At 42.4% G+C, this 25,022-nt stretch overlaps 2 long non-coding RNA genes across 2 annotated transcripts; both read left to right on the forward strand.

Moving 5' to 3' along the window:
* The first annotated feature begins 3,946 nt into the window (after nucleotides 1-3,946).
* On the forward strand, nucleotides 3,947-5,191 carry LOC115791031 (uncharacterized). The gene is made up of 3 exons (XR_004020836.1): nucleotides 3,947-4,135; nucleotides 4,215-4,283; nucleotides 4,921-5,191. It is a non-coding gene; the product is annotated as an uncharacterized LOC115791031 (long non-coding RNA).
* Nucleotides 5,192-22,817: 17,626 nt separating this feature from the next.
* LOC115790997 (uncharacterized) lies at nucleotides 22,818-24,168 on the forward strand. The gene is made up of 3 exons (XR_004020830.1): nucleotides 22,818-22,923; nucleotides 23,003-23,062; nucleotides 23,646-24,168. It is a non-coding gene; the product is annotated as an uncharacterized LOC115790997 (long non-coding RNA).
* Nucleotides 24,169-25,022: the final 854 nt, after the last annotated feature.

Below are 25,022 nucleotides of genomic sequence, written 5' to 3' on the forward strand. Positions count from 1 at the left end.
AGTGCCCAATTGAAAGTTGAGAGAAGAAATGGAGCAAGTTTATCTTTAAGGGCTTTATACCATTCTGAGGTAAAACCATCACTACCAGGTGATTTGTGGGTTTTTAGCTTTTTTATAGCATTTTGTACTTCCAATAGTGCAATTTCAGCTCCTAATTTATTATTCTGTTCTTCAGTCATGACTGGAAGGTCAATAGTATCTAGAAAAGAATCTATTTCATATTCTTTATCCCCAGGAATTTTTGAATAAAGTTTTTTATAAAAGGATTGGAAAGCAGATTGTATTTTTTCCTGTTTGGTTTCTGTTGTGTCTTTTTGGTGGTCTCGTATTTTGTAGATAGTCCTTTCAGCTTGTTGTTTTTTAAGTTTCCATGCCAATAATCTAGTGAATTTAGTCCCACTTTCATAATGACGTTGTTTAGTAAAAAGCATCTTTTTTTCTATTTCTTGTGAGGTAAAATCATTAATTTCATTTCTTAGTCTCTTGATGTCTATTAGTATTTGAGAGTTTTTATTTTGGGCATGTTGGTTCTCCAAGCTTTGCATTTTCAAAAGCGTTAACACATCCATATAAAACATATACAGATATATCTGACATAGATGCAGCTTCCACAACATGTGACAGTTTACCTAAAACTCACCGCTTCTTCCAAAAGCCTTGAGTGTGGCCTTCTGCTTGGTGTGATGGAGCAGAGCAACTGAACTTCCTCTTTCCTGTGGAGGTATTTGGAGTTTTCCTCACCTTCAGCTTCTGCCAACACAAACCCAAGAAGACTCCCAGGAAAATACCACCCACTGATGGCAATGGAAAACATCTTCCCACTCATTTTCCAACTGGCTACACTCTCCCCTGTTACAAAGTCAGCATCCTCGCTGACTTTACTCAGATTCTTAACCTCACTAATAGCTTCCCTGAAGAAAACAGTACCCATACTGGTTAGTAACAGACAGTACATCAGGAGATTGTACTACAAACAGACCCAGGGAGATGATGAGGATTAGGATGAATCCCTGCATTTGACCTTTGACTCCGACAGGGTGCTGGAGTAATAATAATAATAATGCATTAGTCTTATATAGCGCTTTTCTAGACACTCAAAGACACTTTACAATTTCATGCACTATTCATTCACACCTGGTGGTGGTAAGCTACTGATGTAGCCACAGCTGCCCTGGGGCAGTCTGACAGAGGCGTGGCTGCCAACTTGCGCCTACGGCCCCTCCAACCACCACCAAACACATTCACACTCAGGCAATGCGGGTTAAGTGTCTTGCCCAGAGACACAATGACAGTATGCGCTCAGACGGGGACTCAAACCAGCAACCCTCCAGTTGCAAGGTGAGGACCTGCCCACTGCGCCACTGCCCACCCACGTAAGCCTGTCACCTCAACATTGTCCCGAAATCTATCACAGGTGAGTCAAACTGCATCAGGTGTAGGTGAAATAACTGCTGTCCTAACATTATCCTGGACCTCAGAAACTGCATATTCAGAACCAGGCTCCTCTTCAGCTCTGAGATGTAAACTGGGATATGAGGTTTCTTCAACAACAACATATCTGAGGCTGAGTCCAGGCGTTGGGTAGACATGGTCAAATGAGAACTGAATACTGGTGATGGGGGATAGCCACTCTTTGACCTCCTGGCTGCAGGAAGAGGATGCACACAAAACCAAAGATTGGTTCTGTGGACCTTTTTAATGGGACCACCCTCAGCTGGTTCCACTGCATGCATGCTACCCTGAACCTCAACCACTCTATGCACACTTGGTCCTCAGGCAGCTTGAATGTGATTTCTGCCTTGAGGCCAATGGTGAAGGTAAACGAACTGACCCACTTTTATTGATGGACAGTATATTTTGTCCCTCTCTCCCTCCAGTCTCTCTGTAGCCTTCTGCTCCATATATTGTTTTACTCCAGCACAAACATCAATAAAATGTTGCTGATGTGCTGCTAACCAGTCTCACTTCCTGTTAAATGTTTGCTGCCAGCCTAACAAAGCATCCACAGGAAGATGGGGGTGCATGCCAAACATAAGGTAATAAGGTGAGTAGTCTGTGGTAGCATGAGGTGTTATGTTATATGCATAGACCAGCTCTGGTAAATACTCAGGCCAATGTCATTGGTAGTGTGTGCAAAAGCTCATGTGGGGTCCTATTAAAGTGCTCACATTGTACATTGCCCTGTGGATGGTGAGGTGTAGTACGGGTTTCCTTTACACCATATAGTTTGCACAACTACTGTACAACTTCACTTTCAGAGTTTCTACCCTGATCCAAATGTAGCCTCTCAGTCACCCCATATTTCATAAATAGTATGAAATACTACTTATGTAATGTACTTAGAAACAAGGGCGTAGGAATGAGTTTACTACTGGGGGGGGAGACACATATCAGAAACCTGACAGACAGGTTAAAAGGGAGGAAATAAAAGCATGAATCTCCAGTTCAGTCTGTGACACCAATGGTCTCAACTTAGAGATGTTCCTTAAATGAGAAAAACAAGTGAAGAACTGATATTGATATTGATCATGTGTCTATCACCATATACAGTGGTGTGAAAAAGTGTTTGCCCCCTGCCTCATTTCCTGTTTTTTTGCATGTTTGTCACACTTAAGTGTTTCGGAACATCAAACCAATTTAAACAATAGTCAAGGACAACACAAGTAAACACAAAATGCAAGTTGTAAATGAAGGTGTTTATTAGTAAAGGTGAAAAAAAATCCAAATGATCATGGCCCTGTGTGAAAAAGTGATTGCCCCCCTTGTTAAAACATACTATAACTGTGGTTTTTCACACCTGAGTTCAATTTCCCTAGCCACACCTAGGCCTGATTATTGCCACACCTGTTCCCAATCAAGACATCACTTAAATAGGAGCTGCCTGACACAGTAAGGTCCACCAGAAGATCCTTGAAAGCTACACATCATGCCGAGATCCAAAGAAATTCAGGAGCAATTGAGAAAGAAAGTAATTGAGATCTATCAGTCTGGAAAGGGTTATAAGCCATTTCCAAAGCTTTGGGAATCCAGCGAACCACAGTGAGAGCCATTATCCACAAATGGCGAAGACATGGAACAGTGGTGAACCTTCCCAGGAGTGGCCGGCCGCCCAAAATTACCCCAAGGGTGCAGCGACGACTCATCCAAGAGGTCACAAAAGACCCCACAACAACGTCCAAAGAACTGCAGGCCTCACTTGTCTCAGTTAAGGTCAGCGTTCATGCCTCCACCATCAGAAAAAGACTGAGCAAAAATGGCCTGCATGGCAGAGTTCGAAGAAGAAAACCACTGCTGAGCAAAAAGAACATTAAAGCTCGTCTCAATTTTTCCAAAACGCATCTTGATGATCCCCAAGACTTTTGGGACAACATTCTGTGGACCGATGAGACAAAAGTGGAACTCTTTGGAAGGTGTGTGTCCCATTACATCTGGCGTAAAAGGAACACTGCATTTCAGAAAAAGAACATTATACCAACAGTAAAATATGGTGGTGGTAGTGTGATGGTCTGGGGCTGTTTTGCTGCGTCAGGACCTGGAAGACTTGCTGTGATAAATGGAACTATGAATTCTGCTGTCTACCAAGAGATCCTGAGGGAGAATGTCAGACCATCTGTTCGTGTACTCAAGCTTAAACGTACTTGGGTTCTGCAGCAGGACAATGATCCTAAACACACCAGCAAGTCCACCACTGAATGGCTGAAGAAAAACAAAATGAAGACTTTGGAGTGGCCTAGCCAAAGTCCTGACCTGAATCCTATTGAGATGTTGTCGTATGACCTTAAAAAGGCCGTTCATGCTCGAAAACCCTCTAATGTAACTAAATTAGGACAATTCTGCAAAGATGAGTGGGCCAAAATTCCTCCAGAACGCTGTAAAAGCCTCATTGCAAGTTATTGCAGACACTTGGTTGCAGTTGTTGCTGCTAAGTGTAACCCAGTAGAGAAAGCGTCCCCTTTTCTCTTCTTTTATTTATATCAATACACTTGTACTGTTTTATTTTGAAAAACCTTTATTTTGAAAAGAGGAAGTGTGATTCCCTCGTCTTAACCTTACTTCCGGTCTCGCTATATGCGGCACTTTGAACTGAAGGTGGCAGGCCGTAGACCCGCTGTGCTGAACTTTATCAGTCATCTTGGTGAGTTTTAATGCAGAAAAGTATTCTCAACAAGTAATTGCATTTACAGAAGCTAATCTGAAATATCTGTTATGTTAAGTTGATGGAACACGAGCTAGAGAGGCCGTGTGGCTGACCGTCGCCGTGTCCTTATTGATACCTCATCTTGGTGAGTGAGACCCTGTGTTGTTGGAGCTAGCGTCATGCTAAAATTAGCATTGTGCTAACGCTAAGTCGCGGGTAGATTCCTTTCTACTTAAGAGCCCTGGAAATGTTGTTTCTGTTAAGATATGGTTTTACCAAGTATGGTTTGAGTTTACAATACGCACTTTAAGTTTTCTTTTCTTTTCTTTGCACTTATTTCTTCAGTTGGATATAATGTTTGTTAATTGCAAATGTATCTTTTTATGAGTTATAAGGAAAAAGTTGCAGAACATTTGTAATGATGAACCCAGTAGCCCCGAGAGGGTTTAACTGATACAGAGGATGACTTAAGGAGAATATTGGAGTTAGGTATACTACATGCTCATTCAAGGAGTGAGAAATTAGTTGCATTTCATGTTTGCAAAAGCTTAAAAAATGATTTAAGAATCAATCATTTAATTGATTAAAAAATAATTTCATTTATTGTTTGCGTTGTTGGAGATAATTTCATGACTACAAAGATTTTGAAGAAGAACATGCATGTAAAATATTACTGTGGTAATAAGGGAAATGAAGAAAAAAGACTAAGCTATAGCTGTAAGAATAAGATAGGAAATTGGGTTTTATTTAGCTGTATGCAATAATATCATTATTGTGTGTAGGCTAGGTTTGATTTGCTGATTAAGAAGTTGGATTGGATTGCTGGATCGCATCCTTGGATTCTCTCCGGACGGAGATGGCGAGCCTATGCCCAGAGCAGAACTGAACATTGGTCGAGGAGTCCCCTTCTTCTCTTCTGTGTTAACATCTACGTGGTAACAATACAAACCACTGACTGAAAAAAGGAGCTGAACTTGAAAGACAAACATATTTTGACTTGACTAACGACCAAAAGGACAAAGCTGAAATACGGAGCTCAGTAAGACTGTGTTTTGATTTTGATATGCCGGCTTGTTGTTATTATTATTGTTCTGATTACGTTGTGTTGTTATTTCATTTTTGCTCAAAATAATAACTGTCTTTTGCTCATTTCCTGCCTCCAGCCAATTCATTTTGCACTCACCTTGATTCCATTGTACTCCTGCCGAACCTAGCATCTGGTCTAAGATAATTGAGTTGTTCTGAGGTACTTAATAAGTCAGGGGTTACATAAGGGTTGCCCAACCAGTTATTAGGTTTAGGGGGCAATCACTTTTTCACACAGGGCCATGATGGTTTGGATTTTTTTTCACCTTTACTAATAAACACCTTCATTTACAACTTGCATTTTGTGTTTACTTGTGTTGTCCTTGACTATTGTTTAAATTGGTTTGATGTTCCGAAACACTTAAGTGTGACAAACATGCAAAAAAACAGGAAATGAGGCAGGGGGCAAACACTTTTTCACACCACTGTATACTGTTATTGATTTATTGCCCAGCCCTAAGACGTATACATTATATATCTCATACACTGTCAGCTCTGTTTCAAGTTCAAGTTCAAGTTCAAGTGTACTTTATTGTCAAAAATCTATGTAACAAGGTTAGCACAGAAGTTCGAAATTGCGTTTGACCAGTCTCCAATGTGCAAGTTTAAAAACAATTAAATAGGACATTCACAATAATCTCTCTTTACACACACACACACACACACACACACACACACACATGCACACATACACAGCTAACCTACTCGTACATGAATTACCATTCTTACTGACATATTCATTCACAGCATAAACACAGACAATACACACTTACATATGCGCAGTCATTCGAACACTAACATACTGATAAGACGTGCAATACAATACAACACAATACTCTCACTCATTCACACTCTTCATTTACTCACTCACTCCCTCACTCACTTCACTCACACACACACACACAGCACACACACACAGTGTGTAATAAGTATACTGACATGACACGCAACCACACAACCCCCCCCCTCCTCACACACACACACACACACATAGCAGCAGCAGAAGTACAATCAGTGGTCCTAGAAGTAAAGTGAAAAAGTGTACATCTGAATACAAGGTGCAAGAGTAAAATGCCAAATGGCATGGAATGTTCAAGTGTCTTTCCTCAGTGTGTTCATGAGTCTAATTGCTTGAGGAAAGAAGCTGTTACTCATTCTGCTTGTGCGGGACCGCAGGTTGCGGTACCGCTTCCCTGATGGTAGAAGGGAGAACAGTCTGTGCGCTGGATGAGTAGTGTCTTTGATGATGTTCATTGCCCTCTTGGAACAGTGTGAAGTGTACAGTTCCTGGATGGCTGGTAGGGGTGACCTGATTATCTTTTCTGCTGTCCTCACCACCCTCTGTAGCGCCTTTTTGTCTGCAGCTAGGCAGCTGCCGTGCCAAACAGAGACGCTGCTGGTCAAGATGCTCTCAATAGCACCTCTGTAGAAGGTGGTGAGAGCAGAGATAGGGAGGTCAGCTCTTCTCATCCTTCTCAGGAAGTGGAGTCATGTCTGCGCCTTCTTGACCAGCGCAGTGGTGTTGGTAGTCCATGAGAGGTCATCTGTGATGTGCACTCCCAGGAACTTTGTGCTTTTCACAGACTCTACTGCACTGCCGTTGATGGTGAGAGGGGTGTGTGTTGTTTTTTTCTTCCTGAAGTCCACTGTAATTTCCTTTGTTTTGTTTACGTTGAGAAGCAGGTTATTCTTCTCACACCAGGCAATGAGTTGCTGTACCTCCTCCCTGTACGCTGAGTCATTATTGTCTTTGATGAGGCCCACCACTGTTGTGTCATCTGCAAATTTGATGACGTGATTCGTTTCAAATCTGGCACAGCAGTCGTAGGTCATCAGCGTGAACAGCAGGGGGGACAGCACACATCCTTGCGGCACCCCGGTGTTAATGATGGTGGTCGCTGAGGAGTTGTTTCCAACTCTGACTGTCTGCGGTCTGTTTGTTAGAAAGTCCAGCAGCCAGTTGCACAGTGGAGTGCTGATGCCTATTTTACTCAGCTTGTTCACCAGATGTTGGGGGATGACGGTGTTGAACGCAGAGCTGAAGTCAATGAACAGCATCCGCACATGGCTGTTTTTGTTCTCCAGATGAGCCAAGCAGAGGTGGATTGCTGTTGCTATGGCATCATTGGTGGAGCGCTTGGGGCGGTAGGCGAATTGGTAAGGGTCCAGAGTGGGGGGGAGGGTGGATGTCAGGTGGGCCTTTATCAGTCTCTCAAAGCATTTCATCATGATGGGGGTGAGTGCTATGGGTCTGTAGTCGTTCAGTGATGATGCTGGCGACTTCTTTGGTAGTGGTACGATGGTGGTAGCTTTGAAACTTGCTGGTATGGTGGCTTGGTTCAGAGAGGTGTTGTAAATGTCTGTGAGGACATTGGTGAGTGAGTCTGCACAGTCTCTGAGCACACGCCCGGGTATGTTGTCTGGTCCGGCAGCTTTCTTGGGGTTCACCTTGAGTAGGGTCTTCCTCACGTCTGCTGGGTCCAGTTGAAGTGTTGTGTTGTCTGGATTTGCTGGGATTTTTGTGGGTGTTGTGGTGTTATTTTCTTCAAACCGGCTGAAGAAGATGTTGAGTGAGTTGAGGAAGTCTGTGTTGTCCTCACATGGTGGGGGGGATGGCTTGTAGTCTGTGACTGACTGGATGCCTTGCCACAGGCGTCTTGGGTCCTTTGTGTCTGTGAAGTATGAGTTGATTTTTTGCCCATATGCACGCTTGGCTGCTCTCACGCCCCGGTGCAATTTGGCCCTGGCAGACTTGAGGGCCAACTTGTCCCCAGACCTGAAAGCAATGTTGCGTGCCCTCAGGAGCTCACGTACCTCCCTGGTGAACCAGGGTTTTTCGTTTGCCCTCACTGTAATGTCCTTGGTGACGGTTACATCTTCCATGCATTTTGTTATGTATCCCGTTACAGAGTCTGTATATTCTGTGAGGTTGACGACCTGGTTGGTGGTGGCCGCCTCCCTGAAAACAGTCCAGTCTGTGCATTCAAAACAGTCCTGTAGAGTTGCTGTGGAGCCCTCTGGCCAGGCCCTAATCTCTTTCACAGTTGGCTTGCTTCTCGTCAACAGAGGTCTGTAGGCTGGGATTAGCATAACAGAGAGATGATCTGATGAACCCAGGTGGGGGTGGAGAGCAGCTCTGAAGGCCTGTCTGATGTTGGTGTAGACCTGGTCGAGTGTGTTCTCTCCCCTTGTTGCAAAGTTCACACACTTGTGATAGTGTGGCATTACATTTTTTAGTTTGGCCTGATTAAAATCGCCAGCGATTATGCAGGCCGCCTCTGGGTGTGTGTTTTGTAGTGTACTCACAGATTTGTACAGGGTGGAGAGAGCCTCCTTTGTGTTGGCGCTGGGCGGGATGTAAACAGATGTGATGTTGACGGTATTGAATTCACGTGGCAGGTAGAATGGACGGCAGTTAAGGGTTAAAACTCGATGTTCTCTGAGCAGTGACTTGAAATAACTGCAGCGTTCGTACACCAGTTGTTATTGATGTAAATGCACACACCACCTCCTCGAGATTTACCCGTGCTGGCGTGGTTTCTGTCCGCGTGGAATGTTGTAAATCCATCCAGTTTAATGGCGCTGTCCGGAACTTTGTTGTGAAGCGTACCACCCAAAGAAGCGTACCACCCAGACTGTTGCATGCCCAGAGTGAAGCATGGGGGTGGATCAGTGATGGCTTGGGCTGCCATATCATGGCATTCTCTTGGCCCAATACTTGTGCTAGATGGGCGCGTCACTGCCAAGGACTACCGAACCATTCTGGAGGACCGTGTGCATCCAATGGTTCAAACATTGTATCCTGAAGGCGGTGCCGTGTATCAGGATGACAATGCACCAATACACACAGCAAGACTGGTGAAAGATTGGTTTGATGAACATGAAAGTGAAGTTGAACATCTCCCATGGCCTGCACAGTCACCAGATCTAAATATTATTGAGCCACTTTAGGGTGTTTTGGAGGAGCGAGTCAGGAAAGGTTTTCCTCCACCAGCATCACGTCGTGACCTGGCCACTATCCTGCAAGAAGAATGGCTTAAAATCCCTCTGACCACTGTGCAGGACTTGTATATGTCATTCCCAAGATGAATTGATGCTGTATTGGCCGCAAAAGGAGGCCCTACACCATACTAATAAATTATTGTGGTCTAAAACCAGGTGTTTCAGCTTCATTGTCCAACCCCTGTATATTCATGCTGCCACCTTTAGAAATGAATGGAACGTTTCAAATGCTTCAGACAAAATTTGTCAATTTCTTTTTTTCAGTGGAAAATGAACCACAGAGCCTGAAATATTCAGCTGATCCAAAATTAATTGCCAATATTATCCACTTATTTCTACAAAGCTTAATGCCACCTTTAGAACACACTGAGTGGTTGGATGTTTCCTCTGTAGTTTTTCTCAGTGGCGTCCGCAGCCTCATCCTTTTGATATACTTCAAGGAGCCTTCATTTCTCAAAGCAGACTTTCATGGCCATCCAAGTGTTGGAAGACTTCCAAATGTGCATGGGGAATATGATTAGACATTATCTATTTAACACAGTTACCACACAAGAAAAAAAAAACAAAAAACATATCAATTGTCTTGTTATCAGATGGCTGGCACAGATGCATCCCTGAAAAGAACCACAAGTACAATTCGGATCTTTAACTTAATGTTTTATTGTTGGTGCAGCTCTAATGTAACGTTTGTGGCTCACAATGCTGAAATCAGGGCTGGGCAAATAAAGCATAAATATTATATAAACAGAAAGTATCAAAAATGTAATGTTTACCACATAAGGCTATAATTTTCTCACCAGGGAATGTTATTTCACACCGCAGTATTCTGGTGCTTTGCAACTACCAATCAGGTCAGCTGCACAAACTGCACCCCCACCTGCACATTTCAGCCCACACACACACACACACACACACACACACACACACACACTGTATTTTCAGTACAGATTGATTGGAACTGAATCAAATGTGTGTTTTGTTCTTGACTCATCAAGATGGCGCCGGTGAGGTCAGCAGCCGTCGTACCTGCTCCTACGCTTTGTTTGTATATATTAGGTTTAGCTCTAATTCTGGACTTTATAATTCCGCCTGCTCTGTGTCATATCACGTATGACAGACAGACTCTTTTTAATATCAGAATACAGCACTCTGGCTGTATTCTGACACCTTTTTCTCCCGACCCGACTTGGCCCCAGGAGATACTGCGTTTCCAGTGGGCCAGCTCAAACAAAGGACGGCGCGGAGCACCCAGGTCACGGACAAGGCCCCGAGGGAAAAGAGCCGGCGTAAGAGAGAGGCTGAGGCGCAGAGCGCACCAAACGCCACTGCCGAGCATCCTGTTGGCTAATGTCCAGTCACTGGATAACAAGCTGGACGAACTCAGGGCCAGGATACAGTTTCAGAGGGACATAAGGGACTGCAACATCATCTGTCTCACGGAGACATGGCTGACCCCCCTCATACCGGACCACGCCGTACAGCCGTCGGAGTTCTTCAGTGTTCATCGCACGGACAGAACGAGTGAGTCTGGAAAATCAAGAGGAGGAGGTGTGTGCCTAATGATTAATAACAACTGGTGTGACAGTAGGAATGTTGTCCCTCTGAAACAATCATGTTCACCTAACCTGGAGCTCCTAACCCTGAAATGCCGCCCCCACTACCTGCCCCGCGAGTTCACTTCGGTCATCTTCAGCGCCGTCTATATTCCACCTCAGGCGGACACAAACACTGCACTATCCGAGCTACATGAGGCGATTTCCACCTATCAGGCTAACCAGCGTGATGCGGCTCTCATCGTAGCCGGGGACTTTAACAGTGCAAACTTGAAAAAGCTGATACCGGAATTGATTCAACACATCGACTGCCCCACCAGAGGAGAGAGGACCCTAGACCACTGCTATTCTCCATTCAAAGATGGCTACAAAGCAAAGCCTCTTCCGCCTTTTGGGAAGTCTGACCACACCTCTGTACTTCTCATGCCGAAATACAAACAACGGCTCAGGCAGGAACCCCCTGCTGTGAGAGAAGTGACACGGTGGTCTGATCAAACAGAGGCCGCTCTGCAGGGTGCGTTGGATTCAACCGACTGGGACATGTTTCGCAGCACCGCGGGCGGAGACATCGAGGAGTTTACGGAAACTGTTGTGGGATTTATTGGGAAAGTTGTTGATGACACTTCACTTAGGAGGACCATCAGGACTTTTCCCAACCAGAAGCCGTGGGTGGATAAATCTGTCCACGACGCCCTGAGGTCCCGCACCGTTGCCTACAACTCCGGCCTTGCCTCTGGGAACATGGAGGACTACAAGGTTGCATCATACAACGTCCGCAGAGCGGTGAAAGAGGCTAAATATCGCTACGGCCGCAGACTGGAACAGCAACTACAACAGTCTGACTCCAGGGGACTGTGGCAGGGACTACGCACCATCACGGACTACAAAGCACCACACACACACCCGGTGAGTGCCGACGCTTCTCTGGCTGATGAACTCAACATCTTCTTTGCGCGCTTTGAGTCGGGAAGCCGACAGCCCGCTGCGCTCCCGGCCGAAGGGGCGGAGACACTCACTGTGACGGAGCGTGACGTGAGGAGGGCGTTTAGACGTGTAAACACTAGGAAAGCGGCTGGACCAGACGGTATTAGTGGACGTGTCCTTAAGACCTGCGCTGACCAGCTGGCACCTGTGTTTACACTGATATTCAACCTCTCACTGAAACTGTGTGTGATTCCCACCTGCTTTAAAAAGTCCATCATAGTCCCTGTCCCAAAGAAACCACACCCCAGCAGCCCCAATGACTTCAGGCCCATAGCGCTCACCTCTGTGGTGATGAAGTGTTTTGAGAGACTCATCAAGACATTCATCACCTCCTCACTGCCCACCACCCTCGACCCACTACAGTTTGCATACCGGCCAGACAGATCCACAGATGACGCCATATCCTTCCTCCTCCACAAGACCCTTTCACACATAGACACTGGTAAGGGGAACTATGTGAGAGTGCTGTTTGTAGATTACAGCTCAGCATTCAACACCATAGTTCCTTCCAGGCTGGTCTCTAAGCTGCTGGACCTGGGCCTGGGCCCATCCCTGTGCAGGTGGGTTCACAGCTTCCTGACCAGCAGACCACAGGTGGTACGAGTGGGTCACCTCACCTCATCCTCCCTCACCCTCAACACTGGATCCCCCCAAGGCTGTGTGCTCAGCCCTCTGCTGTACTCACTGTACACCCATGACTGCGAGGCCACGTCAGAGTCCAACGTCATCATCAAGTTTGCTGACGACACTGCTGTTGTGGGACTAATCTCTCACAATGAGGAGACAGCCTACAGGAGAGAGGTCTCCCGCCTGGAGAACTGGTGCCAGGAGAACCACCTCCTGCTCAACGTCAGCAAAACGAAGGAACTGATCGTGGACTTCAGCAGGAAGCAGCAGAGGGACTACCATCCACTTGTCATCAGTGGTGCTGAGGTGGCAAGAGTGGACACTTTCAAATACCTGGGAGTGACCATCTCACAGGACCTGTCCTGGACTCATCACATAAACATCACTGTGAAGAAGGCCAGACAGCGTCTCTACCTCCTCAGGCGGCTGAGAGACTTCAAGCTCCCACTCAAGGTGCTCAGGAACTTTTACACCTGCACCATCGAGAGCATCATGCGTGGGAGCATCACCACCTGGATGGGAAACTGCACCAAGCAGGACTTCATGGCCCTAAAAAGGGTGGTTCGTTCAGCTGAACGGACCATCAGAACCACCCTCCCCAACCTGCAGGACATTTACACCAAGCAGTGCAGGCTGAGGGCCATGAAGATCCTAAAACAGCCCAGCCACCCCGGACACTCTCTCTTCTCCCTGCTCCCATCAGGCCGGCGTTACCGCTGCCTGAGGACTAAGACTGAAAGGTTGAAGAAGAGTTTTTACCCACAAGCCATCCGTCTGCTCAACTCTGAGCCCTAACTGGACCATTATTGCACAATGTAAATATTATAATTTATAAAAGTGTGTATAGTGTATAGTATATAGAGTATAGTGTATAGTGTGAATTACTTTTTTTAATTTTTATTCTTCTTATTTATATGTGTGTGTATATATGGTTGCAGGTACAAAATACATTTCACTGTGCATTGTACTGTGTATAACTGTGCATGTGACAAATAAACACAATCTTATCTTATAATCTAAAAAGAAAAAGAAAAGAGCACGGCGCTGCTAATGTTACAGTCCACCTGAACACACTTAGTGTTACATTGAGATTCTCAGCGGGTTATTCTGATGTTGAGCAGCTGTCCTGTGCTGGCCAATCAGTTTTAAAAAAAAAACTGTAATTTAGGTTAATGATGAGTATTTAGGCCCAAATATACTGCATGGCCACGAGGAAAGACGACTTCAAACACAAGGACAACACAAATCCATTTGTTCTCCTTCTCCACCTCCACAGTCTGTCATGTCTGTCCCCTCTGCACTGCACGCCACTGTGAACTCTAGGAAACAACTATCCTGCAGCTGTGTATTATACCGATCCTGTGGCAATGTTGCCTGCACACTGCTCGCTGATTGTCATGCTGTTGCTTTCTCACAATATGCAGTGCTGCACAGCCTGGGCTGCGAGCACTTCTCTTTGCAGAATGAAAGTAGTACGTGGGTGACTTCTTTTTTTGTACTAGAATAGATCCAAGTGTTAACTTCTGCTGTGCACTTACACTCATTCTGTTTACGACTGCATTTTTGTTTAAGGATAGATATTTTTAGATGTTCTTCACTTGGTCACTGATGTTGAACACAGGCAGATACAGTGGTTTGCAAAAGTTTGGGCACCCCTGTTAATTTTTATTATTTTCCTTTATAAATCATTGGTTGTTCAGATCAGCAATTTCAGTTAAATCTATCATATAGCAGAGGAACACAGTGATATTTGAGAAGTGAAATGAAGTTTATAGGATTTACAGAAAGTGTGCAATAATTATTTAAACAAAATTAGGCAGGTGCATAATTTTGGGCACCCTTGTCATTTTATTGATTTGAATATCTTTAGCACTAATTATTGGAACACAAAATTTGTTTAGTAAGCTCATTGACCCTTGACCTACATACACAGGTGAATCCAATTATAAGAAAGGGTTAAGGTGGCCGATTGCAAGTGTTTCTCCTCTTTGCATCTTCTCTGAAGAGCGGCAACATGGGAGCCTCAAAACAACTCTCAAATGAGCTGAAAACAAAGCTTGTTCAACATCATGGTTTAGGAGAAGGATCCAAAAAGCTCTCTCAGAGATTTCAACTGTCAGTTTCCACTGTGAGGAACATAGTGAGGAAATGGAAGACCACAGGCACAGTTCTAGTTAAGGCCAGAGGTGAAGGATGGTGAGAACAGTCATAGTCAACCCACAGAGCAGCTCCAAAGACCTACAACATCATCTTGCTGCAGATGGTGTCACTGTGCATCGTTCAACTATTCTGCGCACTTTGCACAAGGAGACGCTGTATGGGAGAGTAATGCAGAAGAAGCCTTTTCTGCACACGCACCACAAACAGAGTCGCTTGAGGTCTGCTAAAGCACATTTGGACAGGCCAGCTTCATTTTGTAATAAGGTGCTGTGGATTGATGAAACTAAAATTGAGTTATTTGGACATAATAAGGGACGGTATTGCATGCTGGAAAAAGAACACAGCATTCCAAGACACACGCTACCCACATTAAAATGTGGTGGTGGTTCCATCATGCTGTGGGGCTGTGTGGTCAGTGCAGGAACTGGGAATCTTGTTAAAGTTGAGGGTCGCATGGATTCCAGTCAATATCAGCAGATTCTTGAGAACAATGTTCAAGAATCAGTGACAAAGTTGAAGTTGTGCTGGGGCTGGATACTTCAACAAGACAACGACCCTAAACACTGAAGGATAAAGGGGGCGGTTCCTTTAATTAGTGCTTCCAGAGGTAAATATACAATCAACTGCAAGTAGAAACTGTTTTATGAGTCGGATCAGGCCAGTGGAGTGAGGCGGGTGCACAGCTCACTCCATGTGAGCAGCTCCATGTGAGCAGCATAATCCTGGGCATGAATATTGGAAGGTTTTCGATTTTTTTTCTTACAGAAGTGTTTTGTGAAATTGTGTATTAATAGATGACCGAATTCCAGATCTGATCTGAGAAATAGCCGGAGCCCTTTCAGATACGGTCCTGCGCTTTTCCTGATCTGTAATTCCGATCCATTCCAGATCCGTCCCGCTGTGCAAATGGACTCCGAGCCGGACCCGGTTTTGCGGATCCGTTCCAGAGTCTGTGATACATCGGGGCGGATCCGGTCCAGAGTCACTTTACTATCTGGGGTGGTATATGATGAATGTGTTTGCAAAGAAAACAAAAGAATTAAATGAGGTTTGAAGTGTTAAAAAATGCAATTTCAAAGCAGTTTTTGTGGAGACACTTGATAGGATCAGTAAATACTGTGATAAACAACTGTGAATAAAATGAGTTGTACACCATCAATGGAGCCACGAGGACCTACACACAAAAACATGAGTTAGTGCTTCCTCTCGTCCTGTTGTACATACTGACAGAAACCTCTTTAGTTTAGTTTGCTTTTATTCACAACATGAAGAGAAAAAATACAAAACAGTTTTTAAAAAGGAAACTTAACAACTAGAAAAAGATGAAATATGAAACAATGTGAAAAAAAGGAAACCTAATAACTAAATAAAATTGGAACTTTAACAGCCAAAAAAAAGGAAACTTATCAACTAAAAAACTGGAACTTTGACAACCAAAAAAGGAAACTTATCAACTAAAAAACTGGAACTTTGACAACCAAAAAAGGAAACTTAACAACTAAAAAACTGGAACTTTGACAACCAAAAAAAAGGAAACTTAACAACTAAAAAACTGGAACTTTGACAACCAAAAAAGGAAACTTAACAACTAAAAAACTGGAACTTTGACAACCAAAAAAGGAAACTTAACAACTAAAAACTGGAACTTTGACAACCAAAAAAGGAAACTTAACAACTAAAAAACTGGAACTTTGACAACCAAAAAAAAGGAAAATTAACAAATAAAAAACTGGAACTTTGACAACCAAAAAAGGAAACTTAACAACTAAAAAACTGGAACTTTGACAACCAAAAAGGAAACTTAACAACTAAAAAACTGGAACTTTGACAACCAAAAAAGGAAACTTATCAACTAAAAAACTGGAACTTTGACAACCAAAAAAAAGGAAACTTAACAACTAAAAAACTGGAACTTTGACAACCAAAAAAGGAAACTTAACAACTAAAAAATATGAAACTTAATAACTAACTAAAACAGGAACTTTAACAATTGAACAATATGAAACTTAAGAACTAGAAAAAAGGAAAACAGGGAGATGTGGAAAGAGAGGGAAAGAGAGAAAGAGAGAGAAAGAGAGGGAAAGAGAGAAAGAGAGAGAAAGAGGGGAAAGAGAGAGAAGAGAGGAAAGAGAGGAAAGAGAGGGAAAGAGAGAGAAGAGAGAGAAAGAGAGGAATGAGAATAAAAGAGGGAAAGTAAGAGAAAGACAGAGAAAGGAGGAAAGAGAGAAAAGAGAGAGAAAGAGAGGAAAGAGGAGAAAGAGAAAAGAGGCGAGAAAAAGAGCAAGAGGTAAAAAGCTGGAAAGAAGATTAGGAGTGAGAAGAGAAAGGGGTGGTAGGAGGAGAGGGGAGGGAAGGATGAGGAGAAGGAGGAAGGTGAATTCACATCTTGTTAGTTTTTTTCTTCTTCTGTTACTGCTTTAGCTCTTAAGTCTGTTAATTATTTTCTGCTCTCCCTCTTGGACTTTTGCTTTCAGCTTCCTTTTGCACTTTCGTTTTCTCTTTTAAAGTCTTTTGGCATCCTTGTGCTGCTGTTCAGCTGTTTCAACGCTTGCTTTATGTCCTTTCTCTGTGTCTTCAGTCTCCTCCAGGGTTGTCTCTATAAAAATGTCTAGTTTCGCGTCCATTAGTTCCTGTTGTGTTGCCAATAAAGCTTGTTTCAGGTCTTCTATTTCTGTTCTTGCTACTTGAAGTTGTTGTCTCTTTTCTTCCAGTGCTTCTTGGAATCCCAACAAGTCCTTATTTAGATTTTCCAGTTCTTTTTGGGCCGTTAGTTTTGCCTCTTTTTCTGGTTTTAACATTTGCTGCATTTCCAACAGTTTATTTTTTATAGTTTGTATTTCCTCCTCGGCCTGCTCTCGTCTTCTTCTCTCCTCTTCTAAAATGCTCACCTCTGAAAGTTCCTTACTAACAAGTTCTTCGTTGGTTTTTGCATTTTCATAGTCAATTTTTCTCTCCTTTTCAACATATTCCAATGCTTCTTCCAGGGCTTCTTGTACCTCCAGCAGTTTTGAATTTATATTCTCTGCACGCTGTTTTTTCTTCCTCTCTACTTCTAATTCTTTCTTTACCTCTTTTAGTTCCATTAATGCCTCCATTTTTCCTTTTGTTTCATCTTCCAGGAGTTGCTGCAGTTGATTAAAATCCTCCTCGAGCTTGGTATGTTCGAGCTGCAGGGATTTAAAGCCCCAGCACAGGGCAATAAGCTCAGTGGTTGTGGTGTAAGGTGGGCCGGTCACCAGTCCTGGTCCAGAATTTTGTCTGTTCATTGTGGCTTCTTCACCAAGAAATGAAGCAACAGATAAAGACAGAATTATTAGCCTCCCATGAAAATGTTTTTTTTTTTTAAAAATGCTGTTACAGTTTCTTCTCAATCGATTTGGAGCAGTTCTCACAGCAGAGATAATCATGGTGATCAGGAATTAACATTTCTCATTGTTTTTATACACACTACTGTTGTTCATACACATGCTTCACTACTGAGCATATTTGTTACTGTGTTGATGCACTTCTCACTCTAATCCTAAAACTCATTTAAACAGTTTGCACTTTTCTCATTCACAACTCTCCATCTCTCATTTTCCTGAATACTGCCCAGCATTGTGTTAGTGTTTCAATTAAATGACCTCAAACTTTTTTTCAGACCAACCAACCAACAAGTGTACCTAATAAAGTGTCTGCTGAATGTATGTAGCATAGCTTTATGGACTATACATTAAGTATTAAGTACATTAAGTACTATACTTTATGGACTAACTGCATTAAGAGGGGTGAAAATCACATTTCTGCTGTGAGAACTGGGCCAAATCAACTGAGAAAAGTTTTAATCAGAGGAAGAAGTTTGTAAAAGAGGAAATGAGGCTACCTTGCAGACGTTATGAGCAGAGTCAAAGTGTGTTTCTGTTCCAACTTTAAATGCTGTGCAGAGATGTCTGTTGTCTGGTGAGCTGTCTGTTGTCTCGTGAGCTGTGTCTTGTCTGGTGAGCTGTCTGTTGTCTGGTGAGCTGTCTGTTGTCTGGTGAGCTGTGTCTTGTCTGGTGAGCTGTGTCTTGTCTGGTGAGCTGTCTGTTGTCTGGTGAGCTGTCTGTTGTCTCGTGAGCTGTGTCTTGTCTGGTGAGCTGCCTCTTGTCTGATGTGTTGTGTTTTCCTAGTTTGAAAAGTGCTGAAACTAAGCGATGCAGTGACATCAGAGTTCACTTTTGAAATTTGTAACATGCCCCGCCTACATAGAACACCACTGTCAGGTGCTTCTGTTGCCTAGCAACAACAGCAGTTACTGACCAATGGACAGAGGTGGGAAGTAACGAAGTGCAAATACTTCGTTACTGTACTTAAGTAGATTACTTAGGTATCTGTACTTTACTTGAGTATTTATTTTTCTGAGTACTTTTTACTTTTACTCCCTACATTTTTACACAAGTATCGGTACTTTCTACTTCTTACATTTTCAAAACAGACTCGTTACTTTTTAACACGTCAGGGAGAAGTTTGCGTTTTCGGTCAGTGCGCCGTCAAACATCAAGCGATCTGAGCCTAAACGGAGGAATATTAACATATAAGAGACAATCGTACTGGCGTATCCTCCATCACCGGGGCTTATCGGGTACAAAGGGATTAAATACACAAACCCATGTAATTAATGTCTCATTTATAGCGCTATAATCAGGGGTCACAGCGGGCCGGACCGAATCCGTAAGTTATGCTCGCAGGACATAAACAGCTTAGCTAGCGGTACTGAAGAGGAGCGAGCATGAAGGGAGTAACGTGTGGCAGGTAAATGCAACGTTTTTAAATGCTCAACAAATATCAGCAAACACACAAAGTGTGTGCAGTTTGTCACACAGTGTGTCTACTAGCTAAAAGAAGAGCTGCTGTATTTCAGGGAGAGCAAAGAGAGAGTTCACTCAGAGATGGAGAAAGAGGACAGGAGAGGAAGAAGAGAGGCTAGAATTAAAGGTAAGGACTGGAAAATAAACAGAAGTATGCTGACTTTGTGTTATTCAAAGATTGTATGAAAATACTGCAGTTTAGTACGTAATAAACAGGTTATCTTGTTGTACTGTATTTACAGTAAAGCTCTGTGTTGGTGCACTTTGTGTTCATGGTCAGAGCAGGGTTATTATAGTTAACGAAAACGAACGAAATAACGAAAACTGAAATTGAAAAAACATTGTCGTTAACTGAAATAAATAAAAACTATAATTAAAAGGAAAAAACGATAACTAATTAAAACTGAATTGTGAGTTTACAAAACTAACTAAAACTAACTGAAATTATCGATAAACTGACTTTCATTTACTTGTTTTTTTTTTTTTAAGCCTTGTGGATTGATATGAAATCATTTTTTCTGCTCTCCGAGTTTAAGCTGGGAGCGCCATAGGACAACTGTGTGAGTGCGCATGTGCTGGTCCGCAAAGTAATGGTTGCGGTCTGCAGAGAAAGCGGCAGAGTCCCGTATGGAGGTTCTTTGAGTACAAACACCTGCACACGACCATAAGGTAATTAACACACACAATCCAGCTACACAAGCATAAATGTGGACATGAGGTCGACAACTTCCGTAGGTTGTGTACAGAGGCCGCAAAGACCCTGCAAGTTTAATTAGCAGCATCTAACCAAGCTAGCTCCAAAACAGAAGCAGCTTCAGGTGGTGAGAACATCAGGATGCAGCTGGATTTGAGCTTTGACTCCTTCAAAGAGTTTGTTTTTGTCAAACACCACATGTAGGCGTTATTAATCTGCTGCACTGATGCTGAACTTTATTGTGGAGTTTATTGTAGAATTTATTGAGTTTGGGAGTTCATGTTTTTCTTTGTTTCTCCCTGCTGATGTTCATGTGTGTCCTTAATATTACACAAATTTAGCATGTCTTGTGAACAGTTGGTTGTTGAATATATTTCTTTAAATGGTATCTTTTTGTCATTACACAATAGTCACTTTTGCGCCTTGAATCTTGCACCTGATTAGGTATGAAAATACTAAAACTAATACTGAAACTAACTACAACTAAGCATGAAACCAAAAATAAAAACTAATAAAAACGAGAAAAACCACCCTGAAAACTAATTAAAACTAACTGAATTAGAGAAAAAAAAGTAAAAACTAACTAAAACTAAACTATAATGTAAAATCCAAAACTATTATAACCCTGGGTCAGAGTTACAGGTTACATCAGTGCAGCAGAGATGAGTTTGAATCAAAGCTGCTGATGCTGAGATTCATTCACTGAATCCAACATTTCTACAGCCTGCATGCTGTCAGTGTAGGGGATGGAGATCAGCTCAGATAGCTGTGAAATACTGGGTTACATCTTTGTGTTAATTCAGTTCATCCACACAGAGCAGTAAACCTCAGAGCAGCAGCAGCAGCAGGTCAGCTGATCACAGCCTGCACACCAACATCATTTACTGCAGCTCACAATAGAAAGTTGTGATTCTTCTCCCCATGCAGAGCCACTACAGCTGATCTTAGGGTTCCTCCACCTTCTGAATCCCACTGTAACCCCTGAGTATCCTCATGTTTGTGTTTAGGTGGAGACACAGTCACCCTCTACTATGGAGGACACAGAGAATAGAGCTGTGTTTAAATTCCTTTTCACAGTTTGTGATTCAAGCTGAGTACATTCATTAGAATTAAAATTTAGATTGGAATAACGTTTGTGTTCTCATGTATTATTTTATATTATTACAATAATATATAATAAGGTTCAGTTAGCTTTACACAAAAATAGCAGGTAGAAACGTCCTCCAAAGAGCTACTTTTACTTTCTTACTTTGAGTACATTTCAGAGCCTGTACTTTTTTACTTTTACTTAAGTAAAGAACTTGAACCAGTACTTCGACTTTTACCAAAGTATTTTTTAACACAAGTACTTGTACTTCTACTTAAGTACAGAATGTCAGTACTTTTGCCACCTCTGCCAATGGACATAGTCAAAATGGTAACATTATTGAGGTTTGTTTCATCCATCCATTTCTTTCTAAATCCCAGCAGTCATAAGGCGAGAGGCAGCTCACACCCTGGTCAAGTCACCAGCCTGTCACAGGGCTAACACACAGAGACAGACAACTCTTCACACTCACACCTGTGGGCAATTTAGAATCACCATTTAACCTAACTCCACTAACTACATGTCCTCGGACCATGGGAGAAAACCAGAATGCTCACAGGAAACCCACAAACACATGGGACAACATGCAAACTCCACACAGAAAGGTGCAGGCCGAGGTGGACTCGAGCCCAGGACCTTGTTGCTGTGAGGCAACAGTGCTAACCACCGCACAATCCATGTGTTTCATGATTACTTGGATGAGGACAAAACTACAGGTTAGAGCAACTAACTAGTGACCTGCAGGTTGCTGGTCTGAGACTCTGGCATCTCCTCTCTCTGACATGCTTGTAAACATTCCCTGACAACAATAAGGATGATAAACACCTGACCAAAGCAACATTTATGACACTAAATGTTTCAGTGCCCATGCAGCAGCTGTAGGATGGTTTATATGTATAATATACGCACATCAATATTTTACTACCTACCTGTGTAAGGCAAAAATTAGAAGAACTTGACAATGTGGAATATGCTTTTTCAATTGTTAAGGAAGTGAGATTTTTACACACACAATGTACACTTAACACATCTGATGACCACCTCCATGCATTCTGCCTCTGTCCACCAATACAAAACATCTGGAAAGGAATAATCACCAAACTTTCTCAAACCTCCGTCCCCTTGGCAACCACTGTGTCTTGGAGGTGAATGCACTCTTGTGTAGCGTAAATGAAATCTCCGGTCATAAGCAGTGTTTTCTGCGCTGTGTTGTTGAAATTGAGCAGAATAACATGAGACACAATTAGTTAATCTGGGTTTGCTTTTAATTGGGATATTTTGCAATGAGCAGACAGACATTAAACGTAGCGGTGACGGGTTTAAAGGCTGGCGAAAGCCTCGAGCTCTGAGGGGGGAGAGAAGCTAGAGAATTGATGCTCCAGCATTGTGTAACCCAGTGTTAAAAACACAAGCAAGAATGACTGAGTATTGATTTAATATCTTATTCTACAATGAGATTAAAAAGTAATAAGTCAATATTTAAAAACAAGTTCCTAAATAAGTTTATAAATATATGTAAAAAGTGTTAAAAATCTTTTAAAAATTGTGCAATACACCTTTAATAGTGGTTTTAGTGATGGCTTGACCATCACTAAATACCATCACTGATATCACATCAGCCAATAAGGTTGGTTGTCCCGCCCTCCCGCTACGCGGTGCAGGGAGGCTGCTCTGACGGTATCAGACGCAGACACGGCTTGAGTGATCCATGCTACTTGTTGCTTCTGTGGCTAGCTTGGAAATTAGCAGACGAAACTTGAACATCGGTAAGAGAGAAACTATTCTAATAATCGATTTGCAAAATGTAAGGTCCAAAATAGTAATTTCATGCTTATCGAACTGTAGAAGCTTCTGATGCGACCGGGTTGGAAGCTGGAAATCTCCGTGTAGCCTCGTGTAGCATCGGTGAGTGATTGCACGTGCTCAGTTAGCATTTTAGCGCAGGCAATGCACTGAAAAGTGGCTAACATCCTTAGTCATCACTAAACTCAGTTAAAGATAAGTTAATGCTTTATGGTGTTGTATAACTATTGTTGTGTATGTTGTATTTTTCATAATGTATTTGCCGTATTTTATTATTAGCACCTGTCTAGCATTTTCACTGATTCCGTTCATGGTGCTACTGCCTATGTGAAGTGCCTTTTATTAGCACTTGCTAGTATTTTAATGCACTTTGCTACTGTTCTGATTGAGATAAAGCTAATGTGTTTTTACAATCCACCTTCTGATGGGAAATCATTACACTACCATGGATGTATTTCATTAGCTCTTTAAAAGATTTGAATAGTATTTTTGTATTACCACATATAAGCTAATATAATTAGTTTTATTGAAGTGTTGGTAATATTTGACAGTGATAACTTGAACTATATTGTTGTACAACAGAAAAAACTTGAAAAGTGACTGAAAAACCCTTTAAATTGTAGCTTTAAGCTAATGGATATTAGTTTACAAGGTTTTAAGCTACTTTATTCTGGCCTTGTTCTAGGTCAGGTTTTTTGTTGGTGCACTATTTGATCCATAGTGCTACTGTGAAGACTGGATTGCATTTCCAGAACTGGATGGCGAGCCCCAGCCCAAGGATCGGACAAACCAATAGATAGTGACCCGACTGGTCACTATAACTGAGACATTGCATGAACAATTGATGGACACTGTGACAAAAGACTAAAAAGGAAAAAAGACTACAGACTAGATTATTTATTTCTAATTGTTTATTTTCCTTGTGTTGTTTTTGCTTTGGGTTTCAAAAGGGAAAAGCGCGCAGTTTGTTAATTGTATATATATATATATATATATGTGTGTTGGTTTAATGACATTTCATTCAGTAAATTCTACTCTTTCTATAAACTGTGCATCTTCCTCTGTTGTTGCTCACACCTAGGCTCCCCCACGAATCCAGAGTCTTCTGATTAGGCCAACATCCCTTTATGTGTGTGGTATTGGTATTAGTTATTGAAGTAATTTACTCTACCATATTTCACAACTGTCAAGGGTACTTGAAGGTAACCTCTTGTGGGTTACACACATGTTACACACGTGTTACAAATGCACGAGGAGTTCAGAAACAATTTGAAATGAGGCGCAGAATCTTTTTGTGGTACGCCGTACCTGACCGGCTTACTTTCAGCCCTGCACATATAGTCTATAGATGCAGCTTGACCAACCGAGTTTACTTTCTCACCTTATAAATTAGCACTTACTACTATACTGCGCAGAACCCTCAAGCTCCCAGGCCTCTGGTACAGGTACATTTTGATTTGAATGGTTTCACAATAAAATTAGTGAGCTCACAAAATGCAGGTCATGCTTTTACATTTGATATCGTCACTGCATGTCACTTCAGTCATGACTGTAAATTAAGCAGAGAACCAAACCAAAAAAGTAAGGAAATGTATGTTTTGTTGATTTTTTTTCTTTGTTGTAACAATGCTTCTTGGCAATACATCTTATACTGTTGGTTTATTTGCCCTTAAACGTTGCCACATTTGTAAGGAAAATGCAAAAATTGTTATTATACAACAAGCTGAAGTTCTCTCCTTACCTACAACAGCCGAGTCTGTTACTGCAGAGAGCACCTGTTTGATTTGTGTTCAAATGAAAGTTGAGCTTTCTCTGAATGAGAGGCGCAGCTGGTTTGATCTAAAAATCCACCTCCAGCTTGTTCTGTACAGTCTTGTCATCCCCTCAAAAGCTTTTCCAATAATACAACATTACTGATGCTAGCAGTATGGTTTGCACAGTTTCCACACCGCCACTGAGGTTACAGGCATTTCTACCTATTCTTATATATCAGACATACTTTATGCTTTAAGGCTGCTGCTGCTGACACTAACACTATAAATGATGTGTTCAATGGAAGTTC

Source organism: Archocentrus centrarchus, chromosome 13 (assembly GCF_007364275.1).
Source record: "Archocentrus centrarchus isolate MPI-CPG fArcCen1 chromosome 13, fArcCen1, whole genome shotgun sequence".
Classification (NCBI taxonomy): domain Eukaryota; kingdom Metazoa; phylum Chordata; class Actinopteri; order Cichliformes; family Cichlidae; genus Archocentrus; species Archocentrus centrarchus.